We start from the raw sequence: 17,539 nt of genomic DNA, 5'->3' as shown, positions 1-17,539 counted from the left end.
TGGAACAGAGGAATTTTTTCAGTTTTCGACAAATAAATTAAAAATTTGCCGTATTGGTGCCAACTTATCTGTAGTTTTCCTTTCTGGGCAGGGTGTCTTTATCGTATCTCATAAGAAAACCGAATGTCACTATAGACTTAATAAGTCTGAAGATCTCTATCCCTGTACCATTTGTGGCTCATAGTTGCTCAATGTTTAGCCTGCCAATCTTGATAACACCAGCAAGCTACAATAAGCCAAGAGAAGCTAATAGTTCACTTCGACTAGTTAATTTAGCTTCTTTTTCACGAGCTTTGATATGCTTGATGACTAAAATTTAATTGTATTTTCAACAATTACGTTAATAATTTCTTCATCAAAAAAAATTTTCCAACAACCTATGGGAGCATTTTCCCCCTTAAGATCAAGCAGTTACTCCGGGTAAATGTTATTATATTTTGTGTTCTTGTTCTAACGTTTTTTGGTGTTGCCATTTTTTGCCACATCCCCGTCTTTTCCCAAATACCACAGTCCAGCGTCTACTTCTCCATTTTCGTTATCTGATAACTCTTCCTCCTTGTCAGATTCTAGAAGTCAGATTTCATAAATGACTTTATTTTCGGTTATGTGCTCGTCATCACCATCAGTTATCTCTTCGTCTGAACTTCATTATGCAAACGTAAAAGACCAGTTTGTTCTGCTTCATAACTCCATTATAATTTTTTAGAGATAACAACTGGAAGTTGCAAAAAAACTTTACAGGAGTTCTACATTCTTACCTCATAAACTAATACCAAAAATAAAACAGTAGTTAAACGATAATACCGTTAGTAGTTTCGAGGAGTCTCTCGGACTTCCAGTGCTGCTAACTTCAGAAGTAACATAGATAGCTGAAGCGAATTGTTATCAGCCTAAGGGAGTACTTCATCGAAAGGTGCCATGAACGACTGAGCGTAATATCCAACGATTCCTGATATATATCTGAATTTATAATTTCCAGATCTGTGAGGCCCCCTGCGACTACTGTAAGGTTAAGGAAACATTAAATTAAATTAAATCAAATTTTAAACAAATAACTTTTCCACAATAGGAAATTTGCTTTGCTTAGAATATTTTTAGAAGCTGTTGCCCCTCTTAGCGAGCACATAAAAAATAATTGTTTATATGTAGCCACTGCAAGGTTGCGTAAATGGAACATTCCTCAGACAAAGAATCTTTTTTTTAATAAAAAAAACTTTTATATTGATTAAGAACTAATACATTATTACGTATAATGTGCATTAAGTTTACCTAATAAACTGTATGTAATCCTCATTTTATTAAAAAACTAAATTAGGGTAATTTTAGTGTGAGGTATGATATTTAAAGTAGTTCGTTAAAACTTTTTAAAATGGTACAAAAGCTCTGTATAAATAAAGTGTGTAAATCATACTGATTAAATTTTATTTTTGGATAATAATCAATGAAATTCAAAGAAAAACTTTATATTTGAAATCATGTAAAAAAAAAGGTACTGTTGGACCAAGTAAAGACCCTCGAAGTAAGGTGACAATTTGTAAGGTGGTTCCTCACTAAGACTTGCAATATTATGGCAACATTTAATATATTGTTAGGAAGCTAAAAAACATTTTTTGCAACACCACATTCATTTCACGTGTTGCTAAGTAAATTTTGGGGTATCCATTACAAACTTACCTGCGCTTAGTCTTCAAGGCTAAATAATAGCGTCTACAATCCAGACTTGAAGAAAGAAAGCGGTTTATTCAGTTGCCTTACAGCTACTTATAAAAAACTTAGCTTAGATGGTGGACACCCACAAATATTATATTTAAACTACGACATTGGTAACGACTATAAAAACATTTTGCAACATTCCATCATTGTTAAAGTATTTAATTTTAGACCTATTCTTGACGAAAAGCGGTTAAAACTAATTGCTTGGCCTAATGTTAATAAGCAAGCCTACTGTAAACAACAAAAAATCGATTAACATATATTGGGAGCTTTCACGTTGCGCATTAACTATAGCTGTCAAAGCCATAAGGCTCTGCCTCTTAGTACTGCCGTAGGTATACTGCTGCAAATTATTAATTTATATAATAGCTAGTTATTATATTTGTATATAAATAGATACTACGTTATCAATTGCTGTTTTCCTTTTTTTCCTTATTTTACTCAGCGTTTCTAAAGGTTGCTTCCTAAACATTAATTGTAATTGGTAAAATTTTTTAGTCAATCTCATAATACATGTTAACATTGTTATAGCAAAATAATTTTTAAGTATAATATAAGTATTCTATAAAATAGTGAGAAAGTATATGTTTTACTAGCTTAATTTAAAAGTAATTTTTATTATAGCGCAAGATAATAATATTATGATCCTATTTTCAGTGATAATCTCCTTTAAGGCATGTTAGCTGTTCTTTCCTTATTAATAACTGTAAATCCTTATTCTGTTGATAATTTTAAGCTTTTTAACCACTATATTATCCAAAATGATGATAAAAGCTATAAAAATCTCTCAAAAATACGAGATGAATTAAGGATTTACCAGACTTGTTATCGACGGCACGTTTCACTCTTCAAAAAGAGATAAAACTAAACTCGATAAGTTGTATTTGGATTATATTTCACAGCTATTGGATTAAAATTTCCCAATGGTCTACTAAGTTATCGCCAGTGGCATTAATTCAGTGGTCGGTTACTTTATCTAGCAATCTGTTAATTCAGTTTCATCTATAAGTAAAAGACGCTAAATATAATATAAATACTCGCTACGTTATTCGTTATTTCAATGGTTCCAGCTTTGGAGAAAAAAAGTCTCCCAACTGATCTGAGAGACACTTTACAAAAACTTGATTTTAAATCAATAATAAACAAGCAAGTGGAAGTCTTTTGGAGTAGACACAAAAAAAACTGGCGTACTTTACCTAAAGCTGAGTTTCTCTCTACCGCCCTGAAGTCCGAAAAAAAAGGTCATTCATCAAACGCGGATTTAAAGCATTTACTTAGTGGTGTTGCACCAGCACTTTAAAGTTAAAGAGAAACCTAGTACTTTGGAAGTTCTTGGAAAGCTTGAACCCTGTTACGGATATGAAGTAACCTACTTACAATATTTTCATTTATCGTACTTACTTTGCTATTAAACTTTCAAGCGGAAAAATAGTACTTTACTTCCCTTTGCTACTCGTCATTCCTTTTATCCGATTTCTAATAGTTATTAGAACTTAGAGGGGCATGTTTTTTACGTTTTAATTACGATTTACAATTAATGGGGTGGATGCAAAAACGGAGGTTTTTATACGTCATTTTAAGGGTTACCACGAGTAAATAAACAGCTTTAATTACTGCAGAGCGCTATAATTCGGTGACAAAAAGACAAAATTTACCCAATTACAAGCCTCTAAACCTTGAAATGCCTTATGCTCCTACCGCAAAGATTGATTGAGAGGGGACGTATAAGATGGGCTACTTGGAACCACAAAGGTATACTCTTTAAAGAAAGGCTTATGAAAGAAAAAATTATTCTATTTATAATACCCCATTAAAAAGCCAGCTTTTTTATTATGAAACAATAATCTTAGTACAGAACCGCTTTTGACCATTTGCGAATCTATAAAAGGTATCTGCAATAAACAAGGTCGTTGGAAATCTTCAACTTGGTAAGGTCTACCTCTGAATTTCCTAAACCTTAAAAATAGCGTTTACCACTCAACACTGGAGAAATTACTTTATTTCAAAGAATAAGTAAGCTTTTAAAGAGGAAATTAGAAAGACCTCATGGGTTGGGGGCCCTTGTAAAGCGCTTCATACTAAACAATTTGAGGTAGAGCAAAAAAACTTTTACCAAGGCTTCAGAAGGCGGTTTCCTGATTTGGAATTGCAATTTCTTCAACCTGTCCTTCTTTTATTAAATTATGATGTACGGGCTACAAATGGGAGTAATCGTCATGTTGGAAAAAGGAAGACAATTTAGTGGTCCAATCATCGGTTTTTACTTAAAGAAGGGCATACATATAAATACGAAACTTATAGAGGGAGTTAATTATGGATACGAATGTATCCGAGGCTTATAAAATAAGTTCTTTTTTTCGCCTCTAATTACGTTATGCATACGAAAACGAGCTAAAAGATGTAAATAACCGTTTTAATATTATGTTGCTCAATTTTTTTTAACGACTGCTACGAGGGAGATAGTTATCGAGGGTGTAAGGCTTTCGGATTTAGATGCGAGTATATAAGTATAATTTTTAAAGAAATGAGCTTACCGTGCCGATTATAACGCAGTTTAATAAAGATTGGATAGATATTGAAGCTTTTGAACGAAGTGGCTCAAACTGCATTGACCTAGCATTATATTTGTATGTAAGAAACAATGTGACGTTTGCCTTTCCTGATTTAAATTAAATAGCTCGCAAACTTACACAAATAAGTATTAAAGAGGTAATGTAGACATAGATTTGGACCGAGTATACTAAACTATTTTGGGGGGGAAAAAAGGAACCTCCAACCGAAATGCTCGAAGACGTTAAGAGTCTAGCATTTTCCAACTTTCCAACTTTTTCTAACTGGCCAGATGGAGATAACGGCATTATCGTTTCGGGTCGGGGTGTGAAAGTTACAATAATAATCATAAGTTAGGTAACCTACTCCCCTCCAAGTTAAAAAAAGTAGTGTGGCAGTTATATTTTTACAAACACGTGAAAATAATATAAACGCCTTTTGGGGCACATACTATGCTATTTGGCGTGCTTCATCTAAAGTCGAGTTCATTCGCTCCGTCATTGGGCAATTTTAAGAGTTTTTAGTAAACACGATTGCACTTACTAAAGGGAGTTGCGCGTGCTTTTGGGTTAATAGAAGTGGAGGGTAAGTTTTCTTAAAACGAAACTATTTATTATACCACATCTATATAAGGCGCAAACACCTTTACTTGGCGTGCGTCATCTGACAAAAATTTTATAACCGCATATAGTTTTGTTTTACTTGTAAGGATGAGTATGAGATAATTTATATGCTAGACCAGCGTTTTTACAATTTAGAGGACTCTCGCATGGAGAGGCATTGGGTTTTTACCAATCAACTGATTTAAAAAATAAGATGGTTTCTGTCCTTCATTTCTCAGCGCGTGATCGACAGAAGGGGTTATTCCTAAAGGAGTAGATGCAACTTCGTTAGATATAGCAGAAGGTGGTAAACCGCTGCCAGTAAGTTTAGACGCCAAAAATAACTGATAACTTGTTTAATGGTCTTGTAATGCAAACAAAAAATCGCAAGTACAGTGATGCTGACACAGTATTTACGGATGATGATAAACTTGAGCAGATCTTATTTTGGAGGATTGGAGCTTGTTAGTATGTTATATGTCATACCCATAATGTTAGCAGGCCCTACAGGTATCATAATTGACACAACTATTAGGGTATCTATCCTGAGTATAGAACTTTGCCTTGCATTTAATGGAAACTCCGAAAAAGAGGCGGAAAATGACTAAAACGGCGCAATCAATATAATTATGAGTTTACCTGCGATATCTGGGATGGGGTTTGTGTTAGCCAGGCTTTTTTAAATAAGGAAAATTTTAAGCTTTCAATTAGAGCTTTACAGCGTGTGAATGACAAGTTGGTTTACCTCATTAATTTCAATAAAACGACTTAAACTATAGAATTTGCAGGAGGAATTGTTTGAAACGGTAAGTGAATCATATTTAAAACTAGAAATACCTGGAACAAGTACCACTAGGCATACAGTGGCGTCGAATAATAAAGCTGCTCTATAGAAAAAATATTTCACCAGTCAACAGAGGAGTTGTCCGAACCCAGTGCTGTGCAATAAGAGACTTCATACCTTGAGATGCCTAAGAACTATACGGAACATTATTATAATGAGCTCTACGAAGCTACTAATTGGAGGTTTCTTATGGAAGATTCCTCTCCCTTCCCTTTTAAGAAATGACTTTATGCGAATGATCTTACTAATCGGGTAAAGAAATTAATATCATAACAACAATCATTTTCTAAAAAAAAAAAAGAACTACTTTAATTCTTAACCAAAAGTTCGTCTAGAAATTTGTGATGAATTTCCAAAAGAATATTATATGCTACTTAAAAAGAACGCTATGAAAAGAGTCCTATTTTTAGGCGTTTATTTAATTATACTGATTAAATACCCGGAGAATCGCTGGTTGATAGCCTCAACAACAGTTATCCCTGAGAACTTTATATACCCTTCTGACAATAAACGCGCCATAGGAATGACTTTAGAAGTATCTGATCGTCCTTTAATACCAGAATTGGAATAATCTCACTCCTTTTACACGAAAGCACGCTATTTTAAATAAGGTAATCAAAGCGCTTCTTTCTGAATACCATACTGAAATTTTTTTATTAGGTACACTCCACGAACTGGTTGTGATTACTTTAATAATGTTTTTAGAATAATGAAAGTTGACGTTCCAATGAGAACAAGTTATAAATACACATGGAGAAATCAAATAGCGGCGATAGGCTCTTACAAGAGACTTGACCAGAGAGACAAATCATTAAGGGTTCAGTTGGAACAACCAGATAAATTTTTGCTACCTCACTATCATTTTAGCCTTTGACGACGGGAATCATTTAAAGATTTTTGAAAACTCGCCTGCAAAGTATCTTTTAAAAGAACTTAAGGGGACTTGTGAGGGGATGCCTCAAAAATCCGAGGTTATTTCAAAAACAAGAGAGTATGAGATACTTAAACCATTGCTGCTAAAACCTTGTAAAAAAAGTCCCACTTTTCGGAGTTTATATAACTATGCCCCTCGAAAAAGAGAAATTTTAAAAAACCAATTTTCGCTTGTGTCCAAATTCCAAGATTTTTTATATTTTATAATTACTTTAATAGAAATTCCTAAAGTTATGTACCTCCTGAAAATCCTATGCTCGCTTTACAATTGTAATGAAAAAAAACTTATTTATTATAAATGATGATTACCATCGCCCATTGTTTGTTGAAAGAAGATGAATGCAAGGTTTTTTCGTTAAACAATTTGATATAGTTAATTAGGACCCTAAAAAAGTATGGTGGAGTACGTTATAAGTAATGTACATTATAATAAACAAGGTTGCTTAACAGCACTATAGCACTTTTTTTTTTCCTTACTAATTAGTGTTGGACCGGTAAACTTATGTTTTTATATTTTTTTATACTAATTTTTAGCTGGTACTGTTATACAAATAGCGATTATTCTTTTTAATATTAACACTAATACCAGGTATACTAGTATTTAATATATTAAGAAGGGATTAGTTTTGATGTAAATAAATAGTATTAGTAAATAAATAGTATTAGATTAATATTAACTGTATAATACTACAAATAAACATTGTTGATCTAATAAATAATTGAACTGGTTAAAGATAGTTTTTAGCACCAGGTTTTAATAAGAAATTATTAAATACTGAAATTTATATAGGACTTTTTTGAGGGCACTCTAGAGGTTGAGATTGGTCATTAAACAATTTGTTGGCTAATTGCATTTCAGTTAAAATAGTTATAATAATATTATAAGAATAAAAACGCAGCCATTATATAACGCTACGTGTAAATAAGTTGCAATATCTATTTGTAAGAGCAAATTCGATTTATTATAATGTTTATAATACGCGCCTCCCAAGAAGTACTTGCTTTAGAGGTTCTGTAGAGGATAGCATGAGAAATTTATCAAAAGTTCTGGTTCTACCATTCCCTTTACTAATACAGCAAATGATATGGTATAATCTTAAAAACTCCGCGAAGTGGAATTCTTGGAGAAGACAAAGTCATAACAGTCAATGGTGGTCAAATAACTGATATAATTACATGATCTACTAACTTGGCCTGATAAAAAAAAATAATTTAAGGGCAGTTTTTAGGAAGTTTTTAGGTGATGATAAAAGGGTAGAACTTGGTTTTTGTGGCTATAAAATGTATATAAAGCAATTAAATATTTATAAATTTCTGTTCTGAACTGTACTCAAATTCAAACGTAAACCATAACATTTTAAAAAGAGAAAAAAGTTCATGGTGCCAATAAAAAAATTTTCAAGTTATTTTGTTCTCATAAATAAACGTATACTTTTATGAAATTATAGAACACTATAACATAACAATTATGATATCATAATATTAGTTTGTATTTGAATTTTTAAAATAATATAATACTCCTCTTTTTTTATAGATCCCACTTTTTATGAGAATTGATCTAAAGGATAGGTAAGGAAAATTTGAACAGGTTTACAATAAGAAAATGTTATACAGCTGTTTTTATAATGTGCAAACTGTTAATTAAAAGTTATTCAACATTAAAATAATAATGATATACATGAATAAAGCTGTTATGCTTTTTAATAAAAAACATCAAATTTCGAAACTATATTAAATACTATGAATGTACCCGGCTTAACGCAATTAAATATATATGTATTTGTCTTGGATATTTCTAACTAGCTGCAAAAAATCTTAGTTTATAAATTTTATATTAAAGAATTTGTTCTATAAAAAGGTAAGTGCCGAAAAATTAAGTTAAATTTGACTATTAGCTTTTACGATAAAAAGTTCAATGTAATTTTTACTTCGAAAGTTGAAGTTGTATATACTAAATATAGCAGGAGCAGTAAAATTTTTACACTTACAAAAAGTGAACGAAACGCAAAACCCTTTATGTACGTTGGGAATCTTTTGCGAGTGAGAACTAAAAGTATAGCAGTAGTAGAAAACGTTCAAACCAGACTATGAAGTAAACATGAACAGATACAATTTAAAATAACGGTACAAAATGAGACTGAATTATATAATACACGAAAAGCACAAATAAATAGTAGGATCAAAATCCTAAAGCTGCCGTATCTACTTACTATTAGTAAATATTGCTATTTATGTGCACTTACTAACTAATTTTTAAAGTTTCAAAATATATAATGTTTTCTTTACTTTTGATTTAAAAAAGGGTCTTATTTTTATAATTTCATTTTTCTTAATATTTTGATAACGGTAGGCGAAAATAGAAGCGACATCAGCGGCAACGCACTGACCATTATAACACAATAGAAAAGGGACTTCACAACATTAATTGCTTTATATGCAACGAAATCATTTTTCCCGTAGTAGTGCAAGTACAAAGACGCGCAGTGCACCTTGGTCAATATATTGGGCACACAGAGATGGTATGCAGGTGTTACGAAAGTAACGCGCTACACAATCATAAATATAGTTAGCATAAATCTCGCAGTGCATATTTTGCCACAACATTGGGGCACATGGAAACAGTCTATAAAAGGAAAAAGAAGAAATGCAAACTTTACCGGACCATAATGAGCAGTACTTCAAGACAGGAGAAACCTAATAAACTACGAAAATGAACTTAATTCGATCAAGGTACCAGTCATTATGCCTCTTCAAACTTAAAACCTCAAGATACCCCTTCTTTTTAATATTTAGGATCACCGCCCTCTTACGATGTCTGTTGACACTGCTGCCATATTCGCACATTTTTAGGGACGAACAATAATATTAAAGTGGAAAACAATATGGTAAACAAAAAAAAAGGAAGGAAACTTGTAATGTTAATTGTAGTTTTATTTCCTCTTTGTAACGAGGCCTAGGAAACCTATTCATGTCACGACTTCGGGAATTTAATATGTTAGCTGCTTTAGGTGTCCATTGGATGCTATTGTAATAAATAGTCGGGCTAATGAAGAAGACATACATAATAGCTCTAAATCTTGAAACTACAGCACTAGTCTTAAAGACAAGATTCTAGCATAGTACTGGGGAACATAAAGAGACAATCTCAAAAGTTTTTTTGTATTAGCTAATGTCAAAGCGAGCCCAAGATAGTAGAGGATTACTAAGCAGCACATTGTGGCCAAACTTAGTTTTATTTCTTGTCTACTAACTGCTCTTCCTCATTTTCTTTAACACAACTTGCTAGTCAAAAAACTGGATAAAAGTGGGTATATCACGGCCTTAACGAAAGAAGAGTTACAAGCCCAATAAACGGACACCAAGTAAAAACAGCGAAGATAAAAAACCGTTTTTATCGAAGTAATGTTCTAATATTTCATATTTATTAACTTAATTAACCTTTGCAAACTTGAACGACGAACATATAGCGCCGTCAAAACACATAAAATACGGACACCGCAGCTACAAGCATCTGCAATATGTAATATTCGGGCAACAACAATTAGGAAATAAGACTGTAAAAATCTGCGTCGCCACAAAATTGAAGAAGAAGGAGGTAAATAAGTACAACTCAGTCCCACATACAAAAAGAACCTGACGACCTGCTATATATTAATATACTGCAGTGGGACTAAATCTTGAAACTCAACAACCTCATGATAGCAGCTAGGACTAAAAAGATATTTATTAAGTTCGCCACAACCAAAAAATTAAATTAAATACATCCTTTGCCTCTCGGTATCGCCACATAACAAGTTCATAATTTACACATTCATCAACAACATATATAAGCCATCAACTACAGAGAAATTAGAGTAGATAAAGGTGTAGGTTTATGAGAGCTTTTAAAACTGAGTCGCGAAGCCGAAATTATAGTATTAACCACCTCCAAGGGTCTCTCATCAATATATGCTCATTAAAAGATCTATTCAAACTCCCTCTGGTATGATTAGATGTTACCTAAAACTATCTGAATTAAGCCCTGAATACTGCCCACTTCCCCGTAATAATGAAACTGAGACCTGTATAATATTACAAGCCACATGCGATACACAAAACTAAATTACAAGATCGCACAATAATTGGAACTATGTTTTTACTTTTAAACTTTAGTGCAGATGCATGACGAATACAAAATCTAGAACATAGAAACGTAAAAAATTATTAAATCAGAATATGTTGTGCTTTGGAAATGCATGGACATTTTCTTCAAATGTACGGGAATTTTGTTTATTTTTTAACATAAAGACTGGAAGGCGATAAAAAGTCACTTACGAAGATAACTAAACTGCTAGCCGGAATAATTAATAAAACTGGAAACTGCAATCTCTTAATAAAGGACGAACAACCAACGAATCCAGTGAACACCAAGATATAGACCAAGACGATGAGACGGGAGCATAACACCTTCCAGTTGAAGGCAGGTTAAAAAACTTGAGTACACAAAACTTACAACTACTAAAACAAAATTTCTGGAACTGTTTGAAGATAACAAAGAGCAACCAGTATATAAATGCAGTAAAACTACACAATTACAAAAATATAACTAGAAAGACCACTCAAAAATAATCAAGAAGAACAACTACTAAAAAAAAAAGTAATGACCTTCATCCCTAAATGAAACTACGCACACCAAAATATGAAAGTGCAGACCAAACCATCGGATGCTACGCGTCGGCAACAAGAAGTCCATCAGCTTTAGAATATACAGATTTAAAAATGGAATCCTACCAATCTAATGATACGCAATCGGTCAACTAAGGAATCGGCACTACTAGCAACTCAGTACTCGGAAACACCGATTGTAGAATCTAAACGAGTTAAAACAGACGTACCTTTTAATAACGACACAGCTATTCAACATGGAAGTTGAAACAGCTCATTACTTAGCATGTAGAAGCAATGGAAAAACTTATCCGAGCGTACTCTAAAAAAACCGTTATGCTTGAGCTGGAATCAATTATTTTAATTCCTCGAGTTGAATTTCCCCAGGATACTAAACTGTTCCACATCACGTAGGGACTAAGCATAATTCAATCGTAGACTAAAGGATTACAGCAATACGAGAGCTAATGTCATTTATTTGCATTAAAAACAATATATCAAGCTATAGTTTCCTTGTATAAAAAGCTTTTTTTTTCTAAGTATACTATAAACTTCATTTAAAAAAAAAATTGTTTGTATGATATAACTGAGTTATAATATTACATTTCTAAAAGGTTTAATAACAATCTTTTTGTGCTCACTGCATTTATAGTAATTCGTTTGTATATATTGCTTACTTGGAAAGCCACCTCTGGTTGAGTGAGCATCATATCTTTCCTTCTTTTTTTTTACTACTGTCCTCGAGTTTTTTTTCGTAGTGTATAGTTACTGCTATTTTACTTTGTCTAAAAAATACGACATATATTATTAATTTTAGGGATTATGGAGTTCCCTGTTGAAAAAAATACTTTGTCCTTTTAGGTGCAGTCCTTTTACACTTATTTTAACAAAACAGCAACTTTAGTGACAAAAAAAATTTATTTAAGCCCAAGATTAGAAAAGGCCCAAACAATTTTTTTAATATTGCATAAAGGTTGTTAACTTTTGTAGATGTTATTTGGTTTTTTTGGGATTAAATTCTTGATTTGATTGCCTTCTTTTTGCACTATCTTTATAAATATGTAGAGCTTCGCTAAGGTAGTATTTTTCTCTTGCTTAGTTTTTATTAGGGGTACTTCTAAAACAAAAATTGTTTTGTACAAATAGCGGCCAACTCGTAGAGGCTAAAGACAGTTACATACGTTTGAAATTTTGTTCTTTTCATTTCAAAATTTAATCAATTGGTTGGCACGCTCTAATATCATATTATATCAATTCATATCGAGTGGAAGTCCTATTCCCTAAAGTGCCTTCCTAGCTCTGATGCATGCGCAGGATAGTTTGATAAGAGTACTTATCCTTCTCCTCTAACTATTTTGATAATCGACATTATAGTTTACTCTTAGTGAACTACGCTTAATGGTTCAGGCAATAACCTATTTTTTATTATTTTTATTACTACATGAGTGTGCAAGTGATAGTTATATAATCTCTAAGGAGTTTTTACAGTGACTTCGAGGTATTTTTTCATTATTTCCTTATTGTTTAATAAAGAAATAAGCGCATAAAATAAGTTAATCAAAGACAATTTAATATTATTAGTCCACTACAGTTAGCTTTTGTTATAATCTGTGTTTTCTTCTCATTGGGACCTTTTTAACTCTCTTGTAAAATGTTTAAGCGAGGTTATGAAGGTCGAAGGCTCCTTTAGCTACAGCAATTACACAATTGAATGTATGTTACCACTTCACTTTCTAAGCTGGTCTTTTCGCATTAGTGTTCTACGTTAAAAAAAAAATGCGAAATTTTTTAGTTAACTTCCACTAGTGACTAAATTTAATACATGGCAAACAAGACATTTTCTCGATTGCATAATACGCTGAAGTTACAAGGTCAATCTCACATGCATTCCACCAACGAATTGCTTTTAGTAGATAATTTAGTAAAAAATATAAAAATATAAAAACATTTTGCAAATGTTAAGTACTTTCATAGAAAGATAATTATAATGCTCGTTAAAAATAAACTTAACAAAATAGACTCAACCTAATATATAATAAATTTAAAATTAACTTTAACTGCTCTCCTGGATGGTCAGTAAAAAATTATTAAATTACTGCCTCTTAAAAAATTAAGTAAAGCGTTTCATTTCTTTTTTTTAAAACACGTTGAAAAAATTATTTTTTAATAACTTCTAAAGTCCCGACCATTTATTTTAGTTAACTTATTTAAATAAAAGATAAGGTTATAGTGGAATGTCTAAAGAGATAGTTTCTCATGGGTCTTTTAATCCTCTCATTTACCTCTACATATAAGCGAAACTTTACTCAGCAGTCGAAATCGGGTTCATAGGTTTTAACTTTTGTTCGGGTTATAGACGTCCTTGGTGTTTCGTTACCCTCCTTTATTTCTGCTAGCCTTGAAATACTTAGCAGTTTCGGCCTTCCCGGTAATTCCCCCAAATTTAATGATTTTTTTATTGGAGAATAAATTTTAAACTGGAAGAAGATTGACCATTCGAAAACTTAGTGAGTACAATACCATTTTATTAACACGTTGTTTAGGACACCAGATTTCAATCACTTCACCTTTAGATTAATCCCGTCTTCTTGCCACCAACGAGAAATGCTGACTGTTGGTATAAATAAGTCACTTATAAAGATTTTATTTTTTTAGTCTGCTCCTTGCGTTTAGTTGAGTCGCTGGGCTAGTGAAATTAATATACTATAGTAGAGATTTTGTATTTAGTTGACATATTGTCTCATCCAATCAGATAGCGTTAATGTAAAGGACTAACACAAATAGAACTGTGAATAGCCTTAGTCCAAGCCGATCTTTGCGGCAAGGCTCACCACTGTGTTGGTACATACTGATCACCACAGGATAGTCCTTTTCCCTCGGGTGATGATGGTTGGAATCTACTTGGCCGATGATATACGCCTCACCATAGTTAATAACTTTATAATATAATAATATAGCTCTTCTGATAACATATTTCCCCCTGACGGTCTCAAATTTTAGCTATTTTATAAAGAAACCTTTTTTAGGACGCATCAATGATAGTTTATCTGCTACCACACCACACGTTGCAGCTCCCTCGGATAAGCGTTATCCTTGATGTAATAAAAGCAACCGCAAGAAGAGCAGTATTAATCCGGAGCACAATGGTTAATCTATAATGGAATGAGTTTAAATGTAATATATTTTGATTACAAGAAGTTTTTTGCCCTGCAACTGACTCATTTGTTCAACTACCAGCGTAACCACTGTCTAAGGTTAATCAGCATCAAGTTTAACGATAAATTTTTTACCTTGTATGCCACATTGTATACGGCAACCTTATTATTGCGTATGTTAACTATGCAAATCGTTAATAAATATTATATCAAGTTTTCTAGCTTAAAATACTAACTTGGTAATGACTTTACATAAAAGTTTAATTGCCTATATTTACTCGAAAATAAGGAATGTGATTATTTTATATTAATAGACTATGATAAATATTAATAGGTGCGAAGTATTTAAGATATATTTAATCCTTCTAACAATACAATTATTTTAAAATTTGTTTTCTGCTAAAAGTTAAAGTATTAATATGAAGTTTTACTAAACACAAGCTAATCTGAGATTAAAAGATGCTAAACTTTTAACCGTCGACAATTGAGACTAAGAACTATATCAACAGATTATTTTTAAGTTAAAGGCATTGAAAGAAATATGAGATTTTCTATATTAAAAAATGTTTATTACTTAGCAACTTACTTTTCTCACAGTTTTACAACGTTAATTTATAATTTTGTAACATACTCTAATTGTATGAGAGAATTTTGTAAATTATTAACTGAAATTAATGGCCAAATATTAACTATATTAAGTATATTTAGCTTCATATGAAGATGCAGTTTTGACCTCAAGTTAATATTGAAAGTCGAGTACCATGTTAATCGACAGTAATAAAGTTTTGTTTGTTAATACACTTCGGACACTTACCATGTTTAAAAATAGTTATAGCTTAATCCTTAATTAGTACAAAAAAAGTTAATTTTCGAAGCAAATGCGTTAAACATTGGACACTATTTTTCTTTAACTAAGTTGTCTTTTAAGATAACAAGTTTTTAAAGCGATAAAACCTATAAGTGTTAAAAATAAGTAATAGTACATAGAGGTTTGCAGTTTGTTTAACAAAGTATACTATGTACGAAATTCTATTTCTATGATTATAACTACCATTTTTTTTCATATTTTTAAAGACCTATCCTGGAGGGCAAAAACTTTTACATTGTTTAAATTTCAACATGGTAATGAAGCCATGCTAAAGTTTTTGTGCTGAGACTATTATTGTTATTGCAACTGTACTGTAATTTAATATATATTGTTTTTTAAGCACTAAGGAAAAAATATAATAATATCATCGTCTTAATAGGTGACACACGTAGTTTTCTCTACTGGCCTAAAACATTTTTTTTTTTCGTTACAAAACTATTAATTGTGTTATACAGAGCTTTATCTTTAGAAGTACGAAAAGGTAAGCTTTGATTTACTAAGTAATAGGAATAACCCTCTACCAATAGATATTAGAAGAGTGCATGGTAAAACTTTATATCGAAAACTAACTGGCATACTTAAAAGTTTTATTGACAAAAATTATTTAATTTTTGCATGAATCAATATCCTTATGGGCCCTCAAATTTCTTTTTTCCTAATAGACACACCTTAATACCAAAGAGGAAAGAAATCTTTACTTATTATGTAAAATCAGTTAGAAAAAGCCATCTGGTGTAAAAAAAAATATACAAAAATTTATCAGGATTAGATAATTCTTTTCCATTCCTTAAAGTATATATAATTTTTATTGATTATAATCCAGCCTGTAACAAGTCTGTGCTATAAATAAAAAATATAAACATCGAGAATTTAATGTTAACTTTATTTTTTCTTCAATGCGGTATACAGTTGCATCTTTACTGTTGTGGCAGTTGATAAGTGGACTAACGGCCCCGTTGGAAGCCTCGGAGTCCGCATTAGCCAAGCCTAGGGAAGAAGTTATATCGGAAACTCATCCTTGGCAATATGATACAGCTAAAAAATATAGCGAGCAAAGTAAAAATTTTGCTAACTATGAATGTGAAAATGCTACTTCTATAAAAAGAAGCACTAAATTGCAATGTTTATATGTAAACTAGCTAAAAACATTTTTGTGCTCCATTCAATATACAATAAACACGTGGATAGTTTTACTTAATAGTTATGAAATATTAATAAGTGCGGTTAGCTTTGTTATATTTATCTATTGATTTATTTAATTGCTAAAGTGGCGATATTTTTAATAGTTAATAAGTCAAAAAAACGACGTTTTTCCATAATTGTTAGGAGATAAGCTGATAACAAAGTTTTATTTTTTAGCTATTATTACTTTTACATTTTTATATATAAAATGTATGCTAGTATAAAACCATCAATTCGGGTGTATAGGGAAAACATCTTAAGTTAACAGCCTATTGTTTTTACAAGTTACGCAAATCGCTGACGCGCTTTAACAATATTTCACTGTTATAACTTTGAAAGGGTTTATTATCTTTAAATTTAAACAAAGTTACCTGGTTTTTTATAGTTTACTATAACAATTACTGAACAGACAAAAGATGAGTTCCTTGTAAAAACATAACTTTTGGCACTCTTACGTTAAAAAACTATTTAGTAAAAAATTTAAATATTATAACAAAAGTACGGTAGAGCAGTTATTTAAGCTTTAAGGCGTTTAAACTTTACAATAATTAAAAAAGTTAGTAATTTTTACATTAAAGATCTGCATCTTAGTTTTTAAGTTAGGGTATACATAAAGTCAAGGCGAAGAAGCACGTAAAAAAAAAGGGGTGTTTAAAAGTTTCTTTATAAAGCGGTAACGGTTTTTCGAAGAAATGGTTGCATTATCTTTAGCAATAATTTCAAGAATTTAAATTATGAAACACTTGTATCCGAAATTGGAATTCAGTTGGCCAATTGTTTAAAGTTTTTGTGTTAATTTTAACAATTACTTAATATAATATTATTAAAAACGTTTAAAAGGTCGACATAAGGTATATTAATAAAACACAATGCAGTTTATATATTTGTATATTAAATGTTTCTCTAGCAAGCTGGTTATAACTCGATATGAAAGTAAAGTATTTTTTTTGTTTTTGATGTAAAGCAACTTTACTGAGTTATCTGTGAGGCCCATGTTGCTTCAAGGTACCAAATCCGCTGGATTTTACACAAAATGTTGCGAGGTTCT

This window comes from Zophobas morio, unplaced genomic scaffold, assembly GCF_036711695.1.
Source record: "Zophobas morio isolate AGI-343-1 ecotype UQ-CSIRO unplaced genomic scaffold, CSIRO_AGI_Zmor_V1 ptg001037l, whole genome shotgun sequence".
NCBI lineage: Eukaryota > Metazoa > Arthropoda > Insecta > Coleoptera > Tenebrionidae > Zophobas > Zophobas morio.
The sequence above is the reverse complement of the archived record's forward strand: the minus strand, read 5'-3'. Positions refer to the sequence as shown.